A 16,767-nucleotide genomic window follows, 5' to 3' on the forward strand; every position below is an offset into this window, starting at 1 on the left:
GGAACATCACCAGGAGCCACATCAACAGCCATGGAAGCTTATATGGAAGTAGTTTTTGAATTTTTTCCCTTCTCTCATTTTTCCTTGTTCTATCCCCCTCCCTTTTCTAACATAACTAACCACCCTATTCCCCTACCCCCCCCCCTTCCCCCCCATTCCTCTTCCTGACTTAACTGTCATTGTTTGCTAACTGATTTTTCAACTCATTTTGTTGTAATGATTTTTTTACTTGAATTTCTGTGATTTGTTGCATTGTTTTGAATTTCTACTAATCTTCTGTCAGTTGTATATTTTCAGGGGCTCAGAAGAGAAACAAGGAAAGATGAGCAGGGCCGGCCAACATCCTGAAGTGAGGAGTAGTCCCTCTCCCATTCAACTGCAGACATGAAGCAGAATGCACGGTAAGATTCAGACTTCTTGCATCCTTTCCTCAGATATTGCTTGCCAATTGATGTAGGCTGTATCAGGCTTGGATCATGACCTTTTGACCTTCCATTGACAGGATTTAGAGATGCTGATGCAGTTCAGAAGGAACATCACCAGGAGCCACATCAACAGCCATGGAAGCTTATATGGAAGTAGTTTTTGAATTTTTTCCCTTCTCTCATTTTTCCTTGTTCTATCCCCCTCCCTTTTCTAACATAACTAACCACCCTATTCCCCTACCTTCCCCCACCCCATTCCTCTTCCTGACTTAACTGTCATTGTTTGCTAACTGATTTTTCAACTCATTTTGTTGTAATGATTTTTTTACTTGAATTTCTGTGATTTGTTGCATTGTTTTGAATTTCTACTAATCTTCTGTCAGTTGTATATTTTCAGGGGCTCAGAAGAGAAACAAGGAAAGATGAGCAGGGCCGGCCAACATCCTGAAGTGAGGAGTAGTCCCTCTCCCATTCAACTGCAGACATGAAGCAGAATGCACGGTAAGATTCAGACTTCTTGCATCCTTTCCTCAGATATTGCTTGCCAATTGATGTAGGCTGTATCAGGCTTGGATCATGACCTTTTGACCTTCCATTGACAGGATTGAGAGATGCTGATGCAGTTCAGAAGGAACATCACCAGGAGCCACATCAACAGCCATGGAAGCTTATATGGAAGTAGTTTTTGAATTTTTTCCCTTCTCTCATTTTTCCTTGTTCTATCCCCCTCCCTTTTCTAACATAACTAACCACCCTATTCCCCTACTTCCCCCCCCCCCCCATTCCTCTTCCTGACTTAACTGTCATTGTTTGCTAACTGATTTTTCAACTCATTTTGTTGTAATGATTTTTTTACTTGAATTTCTGTGATTTGTTGCATTGTTTTGAATTTCTACTAATCTTCTGTCAGTTGTATATTTTCAGGGGCTCAGAAGAGAAACAAGGAAAGATGAGCAGGGCCGGCCAACATCCTGAAGTGAGGAGTAGTCCCTCTCCCATTCAACTGCAGACATGAAGCAGAATGCACGGTAAGATTCAGACTTCTTGCATCCTTTCCTCAGATATTGCTTGCCAATTGATGTAGGCTGTATCAGGCTTGGATCATGACCTTTTGACCTTCCATTGACAGGATTTAGAGATGCTGATGCAGTTCAGAAGGAACATCACCAGGAGCCACATCAACAGCCATGGAAGCTTATATGGAAGTAGTTTTTGAATTTTTCCCTTCTCTCATTTTTCCTTGTTCTATCCCCCTCCCTTTTCTAACATAACTAACCACCCTATTCCCCTACCTTCCCCCACCCCATTCCTCTTCCTGACTTAACTGTCATTGTTTGCTAACTGATTTTTCAACTCATTTTGTTGTAATGATTTTTTTACTTGAATTTCTGTGATTTGTTGCATTGTTTTGAATTTCTACTAATCTTCTGTCAGTTGTATATTTTCAGGGGCTCAGAAGAGAAACAAGGAAAGATGAGCAGGGCCGGCCAACATCCTGAAGTGAGGAGTAGTCCCTCTCCCATTCAACTGCAGACATGAAGCAGAATGCACGGTAAGATTCAGACTTCTTGCATCCTTTCCTCAGATATTGCTTGCCAATTGATGTAGGCTGTATCAGGCTTGGATCATGACCTTTTGACCTTCCATTGACAGGATTGAGAGATGCTGATGCAGTTCAGAAGGAACATCACCAGGAGCCACATCAACAGCCATGGAAGCTTATATGGAAGTAGTTTTTGAATTTTTTCCCTTCTCTCATTTTTCCTTGTTCTATCCCCCTCCCTTTTCTAACATAACTAACCACCCTATTCCCCTAACCCCTCCCCTTCCCCCCCCCCCCCCCCCAATTCCTCTTCCTGACTTAACTGTCATTGTTTGCTAACTGATTTTTCAACTCATTTTGTTGTAATGATTTTTTTACTTGAATTTCTGTGATTTGTTGCATTGTTTTGAATTTCTACTAATCTTCTGTCAGTTGTATATTTTCAGGGGCTCAGAAGAGAAACAAGGAAAGATGAGCAGGGCCGGCCAACATCCTGAAGTGAGGAGTAGTCCCTCTCCCATTCAACTGCAGACATGAAGCAGAATGCACGGTAAGATTCAGACTTCTTGCATCCTTTCCTCAGATATTGCTTGCCAATTGATGTAGGCTGTATCAGGCTTGGATCATGACCTTTTGACCTTCCATTGACAGGATTTAGAGATGCTGATGCAGTTCAGAAGGAACATCACCAGGAGCCACATCAACAGCCATGGAAGCTTATATGGAAGTAGTTTTTGAATTTTTTCCCTTCTCTCATTTTTCCTTGTTCTATCCCCCTCCCTTTTCTAACATAACTAACCACCCTATTCCCCTACCCCCCCCCCCCTTCCCCCCCATTCCTCTTCCTGACTTAACTGTCATTGTTTGCTAACTGATTTTTCAACTCATTTTGTTGTAATGATTTTTTTACTTGAATTTCTGTGATTTGTTGCATTGTTTTGAATTTCTACTAATCTTCTGTCAGTTGTATATTTTCAGGGGCTCAGAAGAGAAACAAGGAAAGATGAGCAGGGCCGGCCAACATCCTGAAGTGAGGAGTAGTCCCTCTCCCATTCAACTGCAGACATGAAGCAGAATGCACGGTAAGATTCAGACTTCTTGCATCCTTTCCTCAGATATTGCTTGCCAATTGATGTAGGCTGTATCAGGCTTGGATCATGACCTTTTGACCTTCCATTGACAGGATTTAGAGATGCTGATGCAGTTCAGAAGGAACATCACCAGGAGCCACATCAACAGCCATGGAAGCTTATATGGAAGTAGTTTTTGAATTTTTTCCCTTCTCTCATTTTTCCTTGTTCTATCCCCCTCCCTTTTCTAACATAACTAACCACCCTATTCCCCTACCTTCCCCCACCCCATTCCTCTTCCTGACTTAACTGTCATTGTTTGCTAACTGATTTTTCAACTCATTTTGTTGTAATGATTTTTTTACTTGAATTTCTGTGATTTGTTGCATTGTTTTGAATTTCTACTAATCTTCTGTCAGTTGTATATTTTCAGGGGCTCAGAAGAGAAACAAGGAAAGATGAGCAGGGCCGGCCAACATCCTGAAGTGAGGAGTAGTCCCTCTCCCATTCAACTGCAGACATGAAGCAGAATGCACGGTAAGATTCAGACTTCTTGCATCCTTTCCTCAGATATTGCTTGCCAATTGATGTAGGCTGTATCAGGCTTGGATCATGACCTTTTGACCTTCCATTGACAGGATTTAGAGATGCTGATGCAGTTCAGAAGGAACATCACCAGGAGCCACATCAACAGCCATGGAAGCTTATATGGAAGTAGTTTTTGAATTTTTTCCCTTCTCTCATTTTTCCTTGTTCTATCCCCCTCCCTTTTCTAACATAACTAACCACCCTATTCCCCTACTTCCCCCCCCCATTCCTCTTCCTGACTTAACTGTCATTGTTTGCTAACTGATTTTTCAACTCATTTTGTTGTAATGATTTTTTTACTTGAATTTCTGTGATTTGTTGCATTGTTTTGAATTTCTACTAATCTTCTGTCAGTTGTATATTTTCAGGGGCTCAGAAGAGAAACAAGGAAAGATGAGCAGGGCCGGCCAACATCCTGAAGTGAGGAGTAGTCCCTCTCCCATTCAACTGCAGACATGAAGCAGAATGCACGGTAAGATTCAGACTTCTTGCATCCTTTCCTCAGATATTGCTTGCCAATTGATGTAGGCTGTATCAGGCTTGGATCATGACCTTTTGACCTTCCATTGACAGGATTTAGAGATGCTGATGCAGTTCAGAAGGAACATCACCAGGAGCCACATCAACAGCCATGGAAGCTTATATGGAAGTAGTTTTTGAATTTTTCCCTTCTCTCATTTTTCCTTGTTCTATCCCCCTCCCTTTTCTAACATAACTAACCACCCTATTCCCCTACCTTCCCCCACCCCATTCCTCTTCCTGACTTAACTGTCATTGTTTGCTAACTGATTTTTCAACTCATTTTGTTGTAATGATTTTTTTACTTGAATTTCTGTGATTTGTTGCATTGTTTTGAATTTCTACTAATCTTCTGTCAGTTGTATATTTTCAGGGGCTCAGAAGAGAAACAAGGAAAGATGAGCAGGGCCGGCCAACATCCTGAAGTGAGGAGTAGTCCCTCTCCCATTCAACTGCAGACATGAAGCAGAATGCACGGTAAGATTCAGACTTCTTGCATCCTTTCCTCAGATATTGCTTGCCAATTGATGTAGGCTGTATCAGGCTTGGATCATGACCTTTTGACCTTCCATTGACAGGATTGAGAGATGCTGATGCAGTTCAGAAGGAACATCACCAGGAGCCACATCAACAGCCATGGAAGCTTATATGGAAGTAGTTTTTGAATTTTTTCCCTTCTCTCATTTTTCCTTGTTCTATCCCCCTCCCTTTTCTAACATAACTAACCACCCTATTCCCCTAACCCCTCCCCTTCCCCCCCCCCCCCCCCCCCAATTCCTCTTCCTGACTTAACTGTCATTGTTTGCTAACTGATTTTTCAACTCATTTTGTTGTAATGATTTTTTTACTTGAATTTCTGTGATTTGTTGCATTGTTTTGAATTTCTACTAATCTTCTGTCAGTTGTATATTTTCAGGGGCTCAGAAGAGAAACAAGGAAAGATGAGCAGGGCCGGCCAACATCCTGAAGTGAGGAGTAGTCCCTCTCCCATTCAACTGCAGACATGAAGCAGAATGCACGGTAAGATTCAGACTTCTTGCATCCTTTCCTCAGATATTGCTTGCCAATTGATGTAGGCTGTATCAGGCTTGGATCATGACCTTTTGACCTTCCATTGACAGGATTTAGAGATGCTGATGCAGTTCAGAAGGAACATCACCAGGAGCCACATCAACAGCCATGGAAGCTTATATGGAAGTAGTTTTTGAATTTTTTCCCTTCTCTCATTTTTCCTTGTTCTATCCCCCTCCCTTTTCTAACATAACTAACCACCCTATTCCCCTACTTCCCCCCCCCCCCCCCATTCCTCTTCCTGACTTAACTGTCATTGTTTGCTAACTGATTTTTCAACTCATTTTGTTGTAATGATTTTTTTACTTGAATTTCTGTGATTTGTTGCATTGTTTTGAATTTCTACTAATCTTCTGTCAGTTGTATATTTTCAGGGGCTCAGAAGAGAAACAAGGAAAGATGAGCAGGGCCGGCCAACATCCTGAAGTGAGGAGTAGTCCCTCTCCCATTCAACTGCAGACATGAAGCAGAATGCACGGTAAGATTCAGACTTCTTGCATCCTTTCCTCAGATATTGCTTGCCAATTGATGTAGGCTGTATCAGGCTTGGATCATGACCTTTTGACCTTCCATTGACAGGATTTAGAGATGCTGATGCAGTTCAGAAGGAACATCACCAGGAGCCACATCAACAGCCATGGAAGCTTATATGGAAGTAGTTTTTGAATTTTTTCCCTTCTCTCATTTTTCCTTGTTCTATCCCCCTCCCTTTTCTAACATAACTAACCACCCTATTCCCCTACTTCCCCCCCCCCCCCCGCCCCATTCCTCTTCCTGACTTAACTGTCATTGTTTGCTAACTGATTTTTCAACTCATTTTGTTGTAATGATTTTTTTACTTGAATTTCTGTGATTTGTTGCATTGTTTTGAATTTTTACTAATCTTCTGTCAGTTGTATATTTTCAGGGGCTCAGAAGAGAAACAAGGAAAGATGAGCAGGGCCGGCCAACATCCTGAAGTGAGGAGTAGTCCCTCTCCCATTCAACTGCAGACATGAAGCAGAATGCACGGTAAGATTCAGACTTCTTGCATCCTTTCCTCAGATATTGCTTGCCAATTGATGTAGGCTGTATCAGGCTTGGATCATGACCTTTTGACCTTCCATTGACAGGATTTAGAGATGCTGATGCAGTTCAGAAGGAACATCACCAGGAGCCACATCAACAGCCATGGAAGCTTATATGGAAGTATTTTTTGAATTTTTTCCCTTCTCTCATTTTTCCTTGTTCTATCCCCCTCCCTTTTCTAACATAACTAACCACCCTATTCCCCTAACCCCCCCCTTCCCCCCCCATTCCTCTTCCTGACTTAACTGTCATTGTTTGCTAACTGATTTTTCAACTCATTTTGTTGTAATGATTTTTTTACTTAAATTTCTGTGATTTGTTGCATTGTTTTGAATTTCTACTAATCTTCTGTCAGTTGTATATTTTCAGGGGCTCAAAAGAGAAACAAGGAAAGATGAGCAGGGCCGGCCAACATCCTGAAGTGAGGAGTAGTCCCTCTCCCATTCAACTGCAGACATGAAGCAGAATGCACGGTAAGATTCAGACTTCTTGCATCCTTTCCTCAGATATTGCTTGCCAATTGATGTAGGCTGTATCAGGCTTGGATCATGACCTTTTGACCTTCCATTGACAGGATTTAGAGATGCTGATGCAGTTCAGAAGGAACATCACCAGGAGCCACATCAACAGCCATGGAAGCTTATATGGAAGTAGTTTTTGAATTTTTTCCCTTCTCTCATTTTTCCTTGTTCTATCTCCCTCCCTTTTCTAACATAACTAACCACCCTATTCCCCTACTTCCCCCCCCCCCCCATTCCTCTTCCTGACTTAACTGTCATTGTTTGCTAACTGATTTTTCAACTCATTTTGTTGTAATGATTTTTTTACTTGAATTTCTGTGATTTGTTGCATTGTTTTGAATTTCTACTAATCTTCTGTCAGTTGTATATTTTCAGGGGCTCAGAAGAGAAACAAGGAAAGATGAGCAGGGCCGGCCAACATCCTGAAGTGAGGAGTAGTCCCTCTCCCATTCAACTGCAGACATGAAGCAGAATGCACGGTAAGATTCAGACTTCTTGCATCCTTTCCTCAGATATTGCTTGCCAATTGATGTAGGCTGTATCAGGCTTGGATCATGACCTTTTGACCTTCCATTGACAGGATTTAGAGATGCTGATGCAGTTCAGAAGGAACATCACCAGGAGCCACATCAACAGCCATGGAAGCTTATATGGAAGTAGTTTTTGAATTTTTTCCCTTCTCTCATTTTTCCTTGTTCTATCTCCCTCCCTTTTCTAACATAACTAACCACCCTATTCCCCTACTTCCCCCCCCCCCCATTCCTCTTCCTGACTTAACTGTCATTGTTTGCTAACTGATTTTTCAACTCATTTTGTTGTAATGATTTTTTTACTTGAATTTCTGTGATTTGTTGCATTGTTTTGAATTTCTACTAATCTTCTGTCAGTTGTATATTTTCAGGGGCTCAGAAGAGAAACAAGGAAAGATGAGCAGGGCCGGCCAACATCCTGAAGTGAGGAGTAGTCCCTCTCCCATTCAACTGCAGACATGAAGCAGAATGCACGGTAAGATTCAGACTTCTTGCATCCTTTCCTCAGATATTGCTTGCCAATTGATGTAGGCTGTATCAGGCTTGGATCATGACCTTTTGACCTTCCATTGACAGGATTTAGAGATGCTGATGCAGTTCAGAAGGAACATCACCAGGAGCCACATCAACAGCCATGGAAGCTTATATGGAAGTAGTTTTTGAATTTTTTCCCTTCTCTCATTTTTAGCTCTACTGGTCAGAGACCAGAAGAGCTTATGCGATAGTAAGGTGTCCGTCGTCCGTCCGTCTGTCTGTCTGTCTGTCTGTCTGTCTGTCTGTCTGTCCGTCTGTCTGTAAACAATTTTTCAAAACGCTACTCCTCCTACAGTTTTGGTCTGATTTCAATATAACTTGGCACACAAGTAGACTACACTAAGATACATAATTTAGTGCATCGGTTTTTGATTTCGATGGACGGTGTTGCCATGGTTACTAAAAATAGAAATTTCTGTGAAATTCCTTTAAAATGCTACTCCTCCTACAGTTTTGGTCCGATTTCAATATAACTTGGCACACAAGTAGACTACACTAAGATACATAATTTAGTGCATCGGTTTTTGATTTCGATGGAAGGTGTTGCCATGGTTACTGAAAATAGAAATTTCTGTGATATTCCTTTAAAACGCTACTCCTCCTACAGTTTTGGTCCGATTTCAATATAACTTGGCACACAAGTAGACTACACTAAGATACATAATTTAGTGCATCGGTTTTTGATTTCGATGGATGGTGTTGCCATGGTTACTAAAAATAGAAATTTCTGTGAAATTCCTTTAAAATGCTACTCCTCCTACAGTTTTGGTCCGATTTCAATATAACTCGGCACACAAGTAGACTACACTAAGATACATAATTTAGTGCATCGGTTTTTGATTTCGATGGACGGTGTTGCCATGGTTACTAAAAATAGAAATTTCTGTGAAATTCCTTTAAAACGCTACTCCTCCTACAGTTTTGGTCCGATTTCAATATAACTTGGCACACAAGTAGACTACACTAAGATACATAATTTAGTGCATCGGTTTTTGATTTCGATGGATGGTGTTGCCATGGTTACTAAAAATAGAAATTTCTGTGAAATTCCTTTAAAACGCTACTCCTCCTACAGTTTTGGTCCGATTTCAATATAACTCGGCACACAAGTAGACTACACTAAGATACATAATTTAGTGCATCGGTTTTTGATTTCGATGGACGGTGTTGCCATGGTTACTAAAAATAGAAATTTCTGTGAAATTCCTTTAAAACGCTACTCCTCCTACAGTTATGGTCCGATTTCAATATAACTTGGCACACAAGTAGACTACACTAAGATACATAATTTATTGCATCGGTTTTTTTATTCAATTGACGGTGTTGCCATGGTTACTAAAAATAAAAATTTCTGTGAAATTCCTTTAAAACACTACTCCTGCTACAGTTTTAGTCTGCTTCTAATATAATTAGGCATACAAGAAGACTATACTAAGATACATAATTTATTGCATTGGTTTTTGAATTCAATGAACAGTGTTGCCATGGTTACTTAAAATAGAAATTTCTTTGAAATTCCTTTAAAACGTTACTCCTCCTACAATTTTGGTCTGATTTCAATCTAATTTGGCACACAGTTAGAATACACTACGATACATAATATGTATTTCTGTTTTTTTTTATTTGGGTGAATGGTGTTGTCATGGTTACTAAAAATAGAAATTTTAGTGAAATACTTTCATTACGCTACTACTCCTAGTTTTCATTTGATTTCAATATAACTTGTCACAAAAGTAGACTACATTAAGATACATAATTCTATTTATTGTTGCATGTTGCAATGTTTCAAATCCAAGTGCTACTTTTCTTTTGTTATACAAACAGACCAGTAGAGCTACAGTCTCATCAGAGACTTCTGGTTCCTTGTTCTATCCCCCTCCCTTTTCTAACATAACTAACCACCCTATTCCCCTACCTTCCCCCCGCCCCATTCCTCTTCCTGACTTAACTGTCATTGTTTGCTAACTGATTTTTCAACTCATTTTGTTGTAATGATTTTTTTACTTGAATTTCTGTGATTTGTTGCATTGTTTTGAATTTTTACTAATCTTCTGTCAGTTGTATATTTTCAGGGGCTCAGAAGAGAAACAAGGAAAGATGAGCAGGGCCGGCCAACATCCTGAAGTGAGGAGTAGTCCCTCTCCCATTCAACTGCAGACATGAAGCAGAATGCACGGTAAGATTCAGACTTCTTGCATCCTTTCCTCAGATATTGCTTGCCAATTGATGTAGGCTGTATCAGGCTTGGATCATGACCTTTTGACCTTCCATTGACAGGATTTAGAGATGCTGATGCAGTTCAGAAGGAACATCACCAGGAGCCACATCAACAGCCATGGAAGCTTATATGGAAGTAGTTTTTGAATTTTTCCCTTCTCTCATTTTTCCTTGTTCTATCCCCCTCCCTTTTCTAACATAACTAACCACCCTATTCCCCTACCTTCCCCCACCCCATTCCTCTTCCTGACTTAACTGTCATTGTTTGCTAACTGATTTTTCAACTCATTTTGTTGTAATGATTTTTTTACTTGAATTTCTGTGATTTGTTGCATTGTTTTGAATTTCTACTAATCTTCTGTCAGTTGTATATTTTCAGGGGCTCAGAAGAGAAACAAGGAAAGATGAGCAGGGCCGGCCAACATCCTGAAGTGAGGAGTAGTCCCTCTCCCATTCAACTGCAGACATGAAGCAGAATGCACGGTAAGATTCAGACTTCTTGCATCCTTTCCTCAGATATTGCTTGCCAATTGATGTAGGCTGTATCAGGCTTGGATCATGACCTTTTGACCTTCCATTGACAGGATTTAGAGATGCTGATGCAGTTCAGAAGGAACATCACCAGGAGCCACATCAACAGCCATGGAAGCTTATATGGAAGTATTTTTTGAATTTTTCCCTTCTCTCATTTTTCCTTGTTCTATCCCCCTCCCTTTTCTAACATAACTAACCACCCTATTCCCCTACCCCCCCTTTCCCCCCCATTCCTCTTCCTGACTTAACTGTCATTGTTTGCTAACTGATTTTTCAACTCATTTTGTTGTAATGATTTTTTTACTTGAATTTCTGTGATTTGTTGCATTGTTTTGAATTTCTACTAATCTTCTGTCAGTTGTATATTTTCAGGGGCTCAGAAGAGAAACAAGGAAAGATGAGCAGGGCCGGCCAACATCCTGAAGTGAGGAGTAGTCCCTCTCCCATTCAACTGCAGACATGAAGCAGAATGCACGGTAAGATTCAGACTTCTTGCATCCTTTCCTCAGATATTGCTTGCCAATTGATGTAGGCTGTATCAGGCTTGGATCATGACCTTTTGACCTTCCATTGACAGGATTTAGAGATGCTGATGCAGTTCAGAAGGAACATCACCAGGAGCCACATCAACAGCCATGGAAGCTTATATGGAAGTATTTTTTGAATTTTTCCCTTCTCTCATTTTTCCTTGTTCTATCCCCCTCCCTTTTCTAACATAACTAACCACCCTATTCCCCTACCTTCCCCCACCCCATTCCTCTTCCTGACTTAACTGTCATTGTTTGCTAACTGATTTTTCAACTCATTTTGTTGTAATGATTTTTTTACTTGAATTTCTGTGATTTGTTGCATTGTTTTGAATTTCTACTAATCTTCTGTCAGTTGTATATTTTCAGGGGCTCAGAAGAGAAACAAGGAAAGATGAGCAGGGCCGGCCAACATCCTGAAGTGAGGAGTAGTCCCTCTCCCATTCAACTGCAGACATGAAGCAGAATGCACGGTAAGATTCAGACTTCTTGCATCCTTTCCTCAGATATTGCTTGCCAATTGATGTAGGCTGTATCAGGCTTGGATCATGACCTTTTGACCTTCCATTGACAGGATTTAGAGATGCTGATGCAGTTCAGAAGGAACATCACCAGGAGCCACATCAACAGCCATGGAAACTTATATGGAAGTATTTTTTGAATTTTTTCCCTTCTCTCATTTTTCCTTGTTCTATCCCCCTCCCTTTTCTAACATAACTAACCACCCTATTCCCCTACCTTCCCCCACCCCATTCCTCTTCCTGACTTAACTGTCATTGTTTGCTAACTGATTTTTCAACTCATTTTGTTGTAATGATTTTTTTACTTGAATTTCTGTGATTTGTTGCATTGTTTTGAATTTCTACTAATCTTCTGTCAGTTGTATATTTTCAGGGGCTCAGAAGAGAAACAAGGAAAGATGAGCAGGGCCGGCCAACATCCTGAAGTGAGGAGTAGTCCCTCTCCCATTCAACTGCAGACATGAAGCAGAATGCACGGTAAGATTCAGACTTCTTGCATCCTTTCCTCAGATATTGCTTGCCAATTGATGTAGGCTGTATCAGGCTTGGATCATGACCTTTTGACCTTCCATTGACAGGATTTAGAGATGCTGATGCAGTTCAGAAGGAACATCACCAGGAGCCACATCAACAGCCATGGAAGCTTATATGGAAGTAGTTTTTGAATTTTTTCCCTTCTCTCATTTTTCCTTGTTCTATCCCCCTCCCTTTTCTAACATAACTAACCACCCTATTCCCCTACTTCCCCCCCCATTCCTCTTCCTGACTTAACTGTCATTGTTTGCTAACTGATTTTTCAACTCATTTTGTTGTAATGATTTTTTTACTTGAATTTCTGTGATTTGTTGCATTGTTTTGAATTTCTACTAATCTTCTGTCAGTTGTATATTTTCAGGGGCTCAGAAGAGAAACAAGGAAAGATGAGCAGGGCCGGCCAACATCCTGAAGTGAGGAGTAGTCCCTCTCCCATTCAACTGCAGACATGAAGCAGAATGCACGGTAAGATTCAGACTTCTTGCATCCTTTCCTCAGATATTGCTTGCCAATTGATGTAGGCTGTATCAGGCTTGGATCATGACCTTTTGACCTTCCATTGACAGGATTTAGAGATGCTGATGCAGTTCAGAAGGAACATCACCAGGAGCCACATCAACAGCCATGGAAACTTATATGGAAGTATTTTTTGAATTTTTTCCCTTCTCTCATTTTTCCTTGTTCTATCCCCCTCCCTTTTCTAACATAACTAACCACCCTATTCCCCTACCTTCCCCCACCCCATTCCTCTTCCTGACTTAACTGTCATTGTTTGCTAACTGATTTTTCAACTCATTTTGTTGTAATGATTTTTTTACTTGAATTTCTGTGATTTGTTGCATTGTTTTGAATTTCTACTAATCTTCTGTCAGTTGTATATTTTCAGGGGCTCAGAAGAGAAACAAGGAAAGATGAGCAGGGCCGGCCAACATCCTGAAGTGAGGAGTAGTCCCTCTCCCATTCAACTGCAGACATGAAGCAGAATGCACGGTAAGATTCAGACTTCTTGCATCCTTTCCTCAGATATTGCTTGCCAATTGATGTAGGCTGTATCAGGCTTGGATCATGACCTTTTGACCTTCCATTGACAGGATTTAGAGATGCTGATGCAGTTCAGAAGGAACATCACCAGGAGCCACATCAACAGCCATGGAAGCTTATATGGAAGTAGTTTTTGAATTTTTTCCCTTCTCTCATTTTTCCTTGTTCTATCTCCCTCCCTTTTCTAACATAACTAACCACCCTATTCCCCTACTTCCCCCCCCCCCCATTCCTCTTCCTGACTTAACTGTCATTGTTTGCTAACTGATTTTTCAACTCATTTTGTTGTAATGATTTTTTTACTTGAATTTCTGTGATTTGTTGCATTGTTTTGAATTTCTACTAATCTTCTGTCAGTTGTATATTTTCAGGGGCTCAGAAGAGAAACAAGGAAAGATGAGCAGGGCCGGCCAACATCCTGAAGTGAGGAGTAGTCCCTCTCCCATTCAACTGCAGACATGAAGCAGAATGCACGGTAAGATTCAGACTTCTTGCATCCTTTCCTCAGATATTGCTTGCCAATTGATGTAGGCTGTATCAGGCTTGGATCATGACCTTTTGACCTTCCATTGACAGGATTTAGAGATGCTGATGCAGTTCAGAAGGAACATCACCAGGAGCCACATCAACAGCCATGGAAGCTTATATGGAAGTAGTTTTTGAATTTTTTCCCTTCTCTCATTTTTCCTTGTTCTATCCCCCTCCCTTTTCTAACATAACTAACCACCCTATTCCCCTACCTTCCCCCACCCCATTCCTCTTCCTGACTTAACTGTCATTGTTTGCTAACTGATTTTTCAACTCATTTTGTTGTAATGATTTTTTTACTTGAATTTCTGTGATTTATTGCATTGTTTTGAATTTCTACTAATCTTCTGTCAGTTGTATATTTTCAGGGGCTCAGAAGAGAAACAAGGAAAGATGAGCAGGGCCGACCAACATCCTGAAGTGAGGAGTAGTCCCTCTCCCATTCAACTGCAGACATGAAGCAGAATGCACGGTAAGATTCAGACTTCTTGCATCTTTTCCTGAGATATTGCTTGCCAATTGATGTAGGCTGTATCAGGCTTTGACCTCTTGACTTTCAATTGACAGGATTTAGAGATGCTGATGCAGTTCAGAAGGAACATCACCAGGAGCCACATCAACAGCCATGGAAGCTTATATGGAAGTATTTTTTGAATTTTTTCCCTTCTTTCTCTTTTCCTTGTTCTATCCCTCTCCCTATTATATCATAACTAACCACTTTCCTCCCCTTTCCCCCTCATTTCTCTCCTTGACTTGACTGTCATTGTTTGCTAACTTTTTTTTTAAATTCATTTTGTTGTAATGATTTTTTTTACTTGAATTTCTGTGATTTATTGCATTGTTTTGAAATTCTACTAATCTTTTGTAAGTATTATATTTTTAGGTGATCAGGAGAGTAACAAGGAACGAGGACCAGGGGGAACAATCAGAAAGAAAGTCCATTTCCTAGCTTTGTGCTGCAGCCCACATTGCTGAAAGTGGTAAGCAACAAGCTGCATTTTTATATCCCCCCCCCCCCTCCACAAACGAAGGTTAGGCGGGTATATTGGAATCAGCATGTCCGGCTGTCTGTCTGCTGTCTTGCTGTTCTTTTGTCTATAGACATGAATTTGTTCGAACCTGTTCTCAGAGACTCTTGCATGGATTTTTCAGAAGAGTTGTACATTCATTATTTACCATATGAAGGTGTGCACCTGTTATTTTTATCATGATTGGTTAATTTTTCTGCATTTTACAGGTGTTTTTTTTTTTCATTTCTATTGACTTAGTCATTTTGGGTTTGTATACTTTTGAGACATAAAATCTAGAACTGCCAATTGGTACATCTGTACAGAAATGTTAATTGCAGTTTAAAACTACTCATTAAAACTCAAAATATCATTTAAGTGCGAAATTTTTTTTAGGCAGATAATCCCTTCAAATCTAAGACACATGCAGTAACGTTATTTATAATTTTGAATCAATACTTAGCTTTGTATCAGATTTAAGAACAAAATCTTTGTTTTCAACAGAATGACATACATTGTAAGTATGCATTTTTAGCTCTTCTGAGCCAAAGGCTCAAAGAGCTAATGCTATGGCCATTTGTGTGGTGTGCGTAAACTTTGTAGAATATGGGCCATAACTCAAGAACCCCTTGGATAATTATTGTCAAAGAGCTAGGTACACTTTATGCATAAAATGGCCCTGTAGATTTACCAATTTATTGACTAACACCCTGTGTACCATTTTCAACATTAATATAAAGTAGAGACTTAGTGCTTTCATTTGATATAACAGAATTCCCTTGGAAGAGTCCAGGCATTAAAAAACTTATGTGATGTTATGTTATGTGAAATTGCAATGTTATCAAATTTTGCAGAAAACAGGTGTTTTTGAGAACCTTCAGCAAAGAATTAAAATATGAGCACACCCCTTAATCCAAAAATTAAAATATGTTTTATAATCTTCATTTACAGTTTTTAGCTCACTTGAGCCAAAGGCTCAAGTGAGCTTTTCTGATCAAAATTTGTCCGTTGTCTGTCGTCGTTGTTGGTGTTGTTATTGTTGTAAACTTTTCACATTTTCATCTTCTTCTCAAGAACCACTGGGCCAAATTCAACCAAACTTGCCACAAAGCATCCTTGGGTAAAGGGGATTCAAGTTTGTTCAAATGAAGGGCCATGCCCTCTTTCAAGGGGAGATAATTAGGAATTAGTGAAAAAATAATGGCATCATTTAAAAATCTTCTTCTCAAGAACCACTGGGCCAGGAAAGATGAAACTTATGTGGAAACATCTTCAGGTAGTGTAGATTCAAGTTTGTTCAAATTACGACCCCCGGGGGTAGGGTGGGGCCACAATGGGGGATCCAAGTTTTACATTGAAATATATAGGAAAATATCTTTAAAAATCTTCTTCTTAAGAACAGTAAAGCCAAGATTGGTCATATTTATATGGAAACATCCTCAGGTAGTGTAGATTCAGGTTTGTTCAAATCATGACCCCCAGGGGTAGGGTGGGGCCACAATGGGGGATCCAAGTTTTACATAAAAATATATAGGAAAATATCTTTAAAAATCTTCTTCTTAAGAACAGCAAAGCCATGATTGGTCATATTTTTATGGAAGCATCCTCAAGTAGTGTAGATTCGAGTTTGTTCAAATCATGACCCCCGGGGGAAGGGTGGGGCCACAATGGGGGATCCAAGATTTACATAGAAATATATAGGAAAATGACTTTAAAAATCTTCTTCTTAAGAACAATAAAGCCAAGATTGGTCATATTTATATGGAAGCATCCTCAGGTAGTGTAGATTCAAGTTTGTTCAAATCATGACCCCCGGGGGTAGGATGGGGCCACAATGGGGGATCCAAGTTTTACATAGAAATATATAGGAAAAAATCTTTAAAAATCTTCTTCTTAAGAACAGCAAAGCCATGATTGGTCATATTTTTATGGAAGCATCCTCAGGTAGTGTAGATTCAAGTTAGTTCAAATCATTACCCCGGGGATAGG

Source organism: Saccostrea echinata, unplaced genomic scaffold (assembly GCF_033153115.1).
Source record: "Saccostrea echinata isolate AGI-Se365-2 ecotype Australia unplaced genomic scaffold, CSIRO_AGI_Sech_v1 ptg000010l, whole genome shotgun sequence".
In the NCBI taxonomy this organism is placed as follows: Eukaryota; Metazoa; Mollusca; class Bivalvia; order Ostreida; family Ostreidae; genus Saccostrea; species Saccostrea echinata.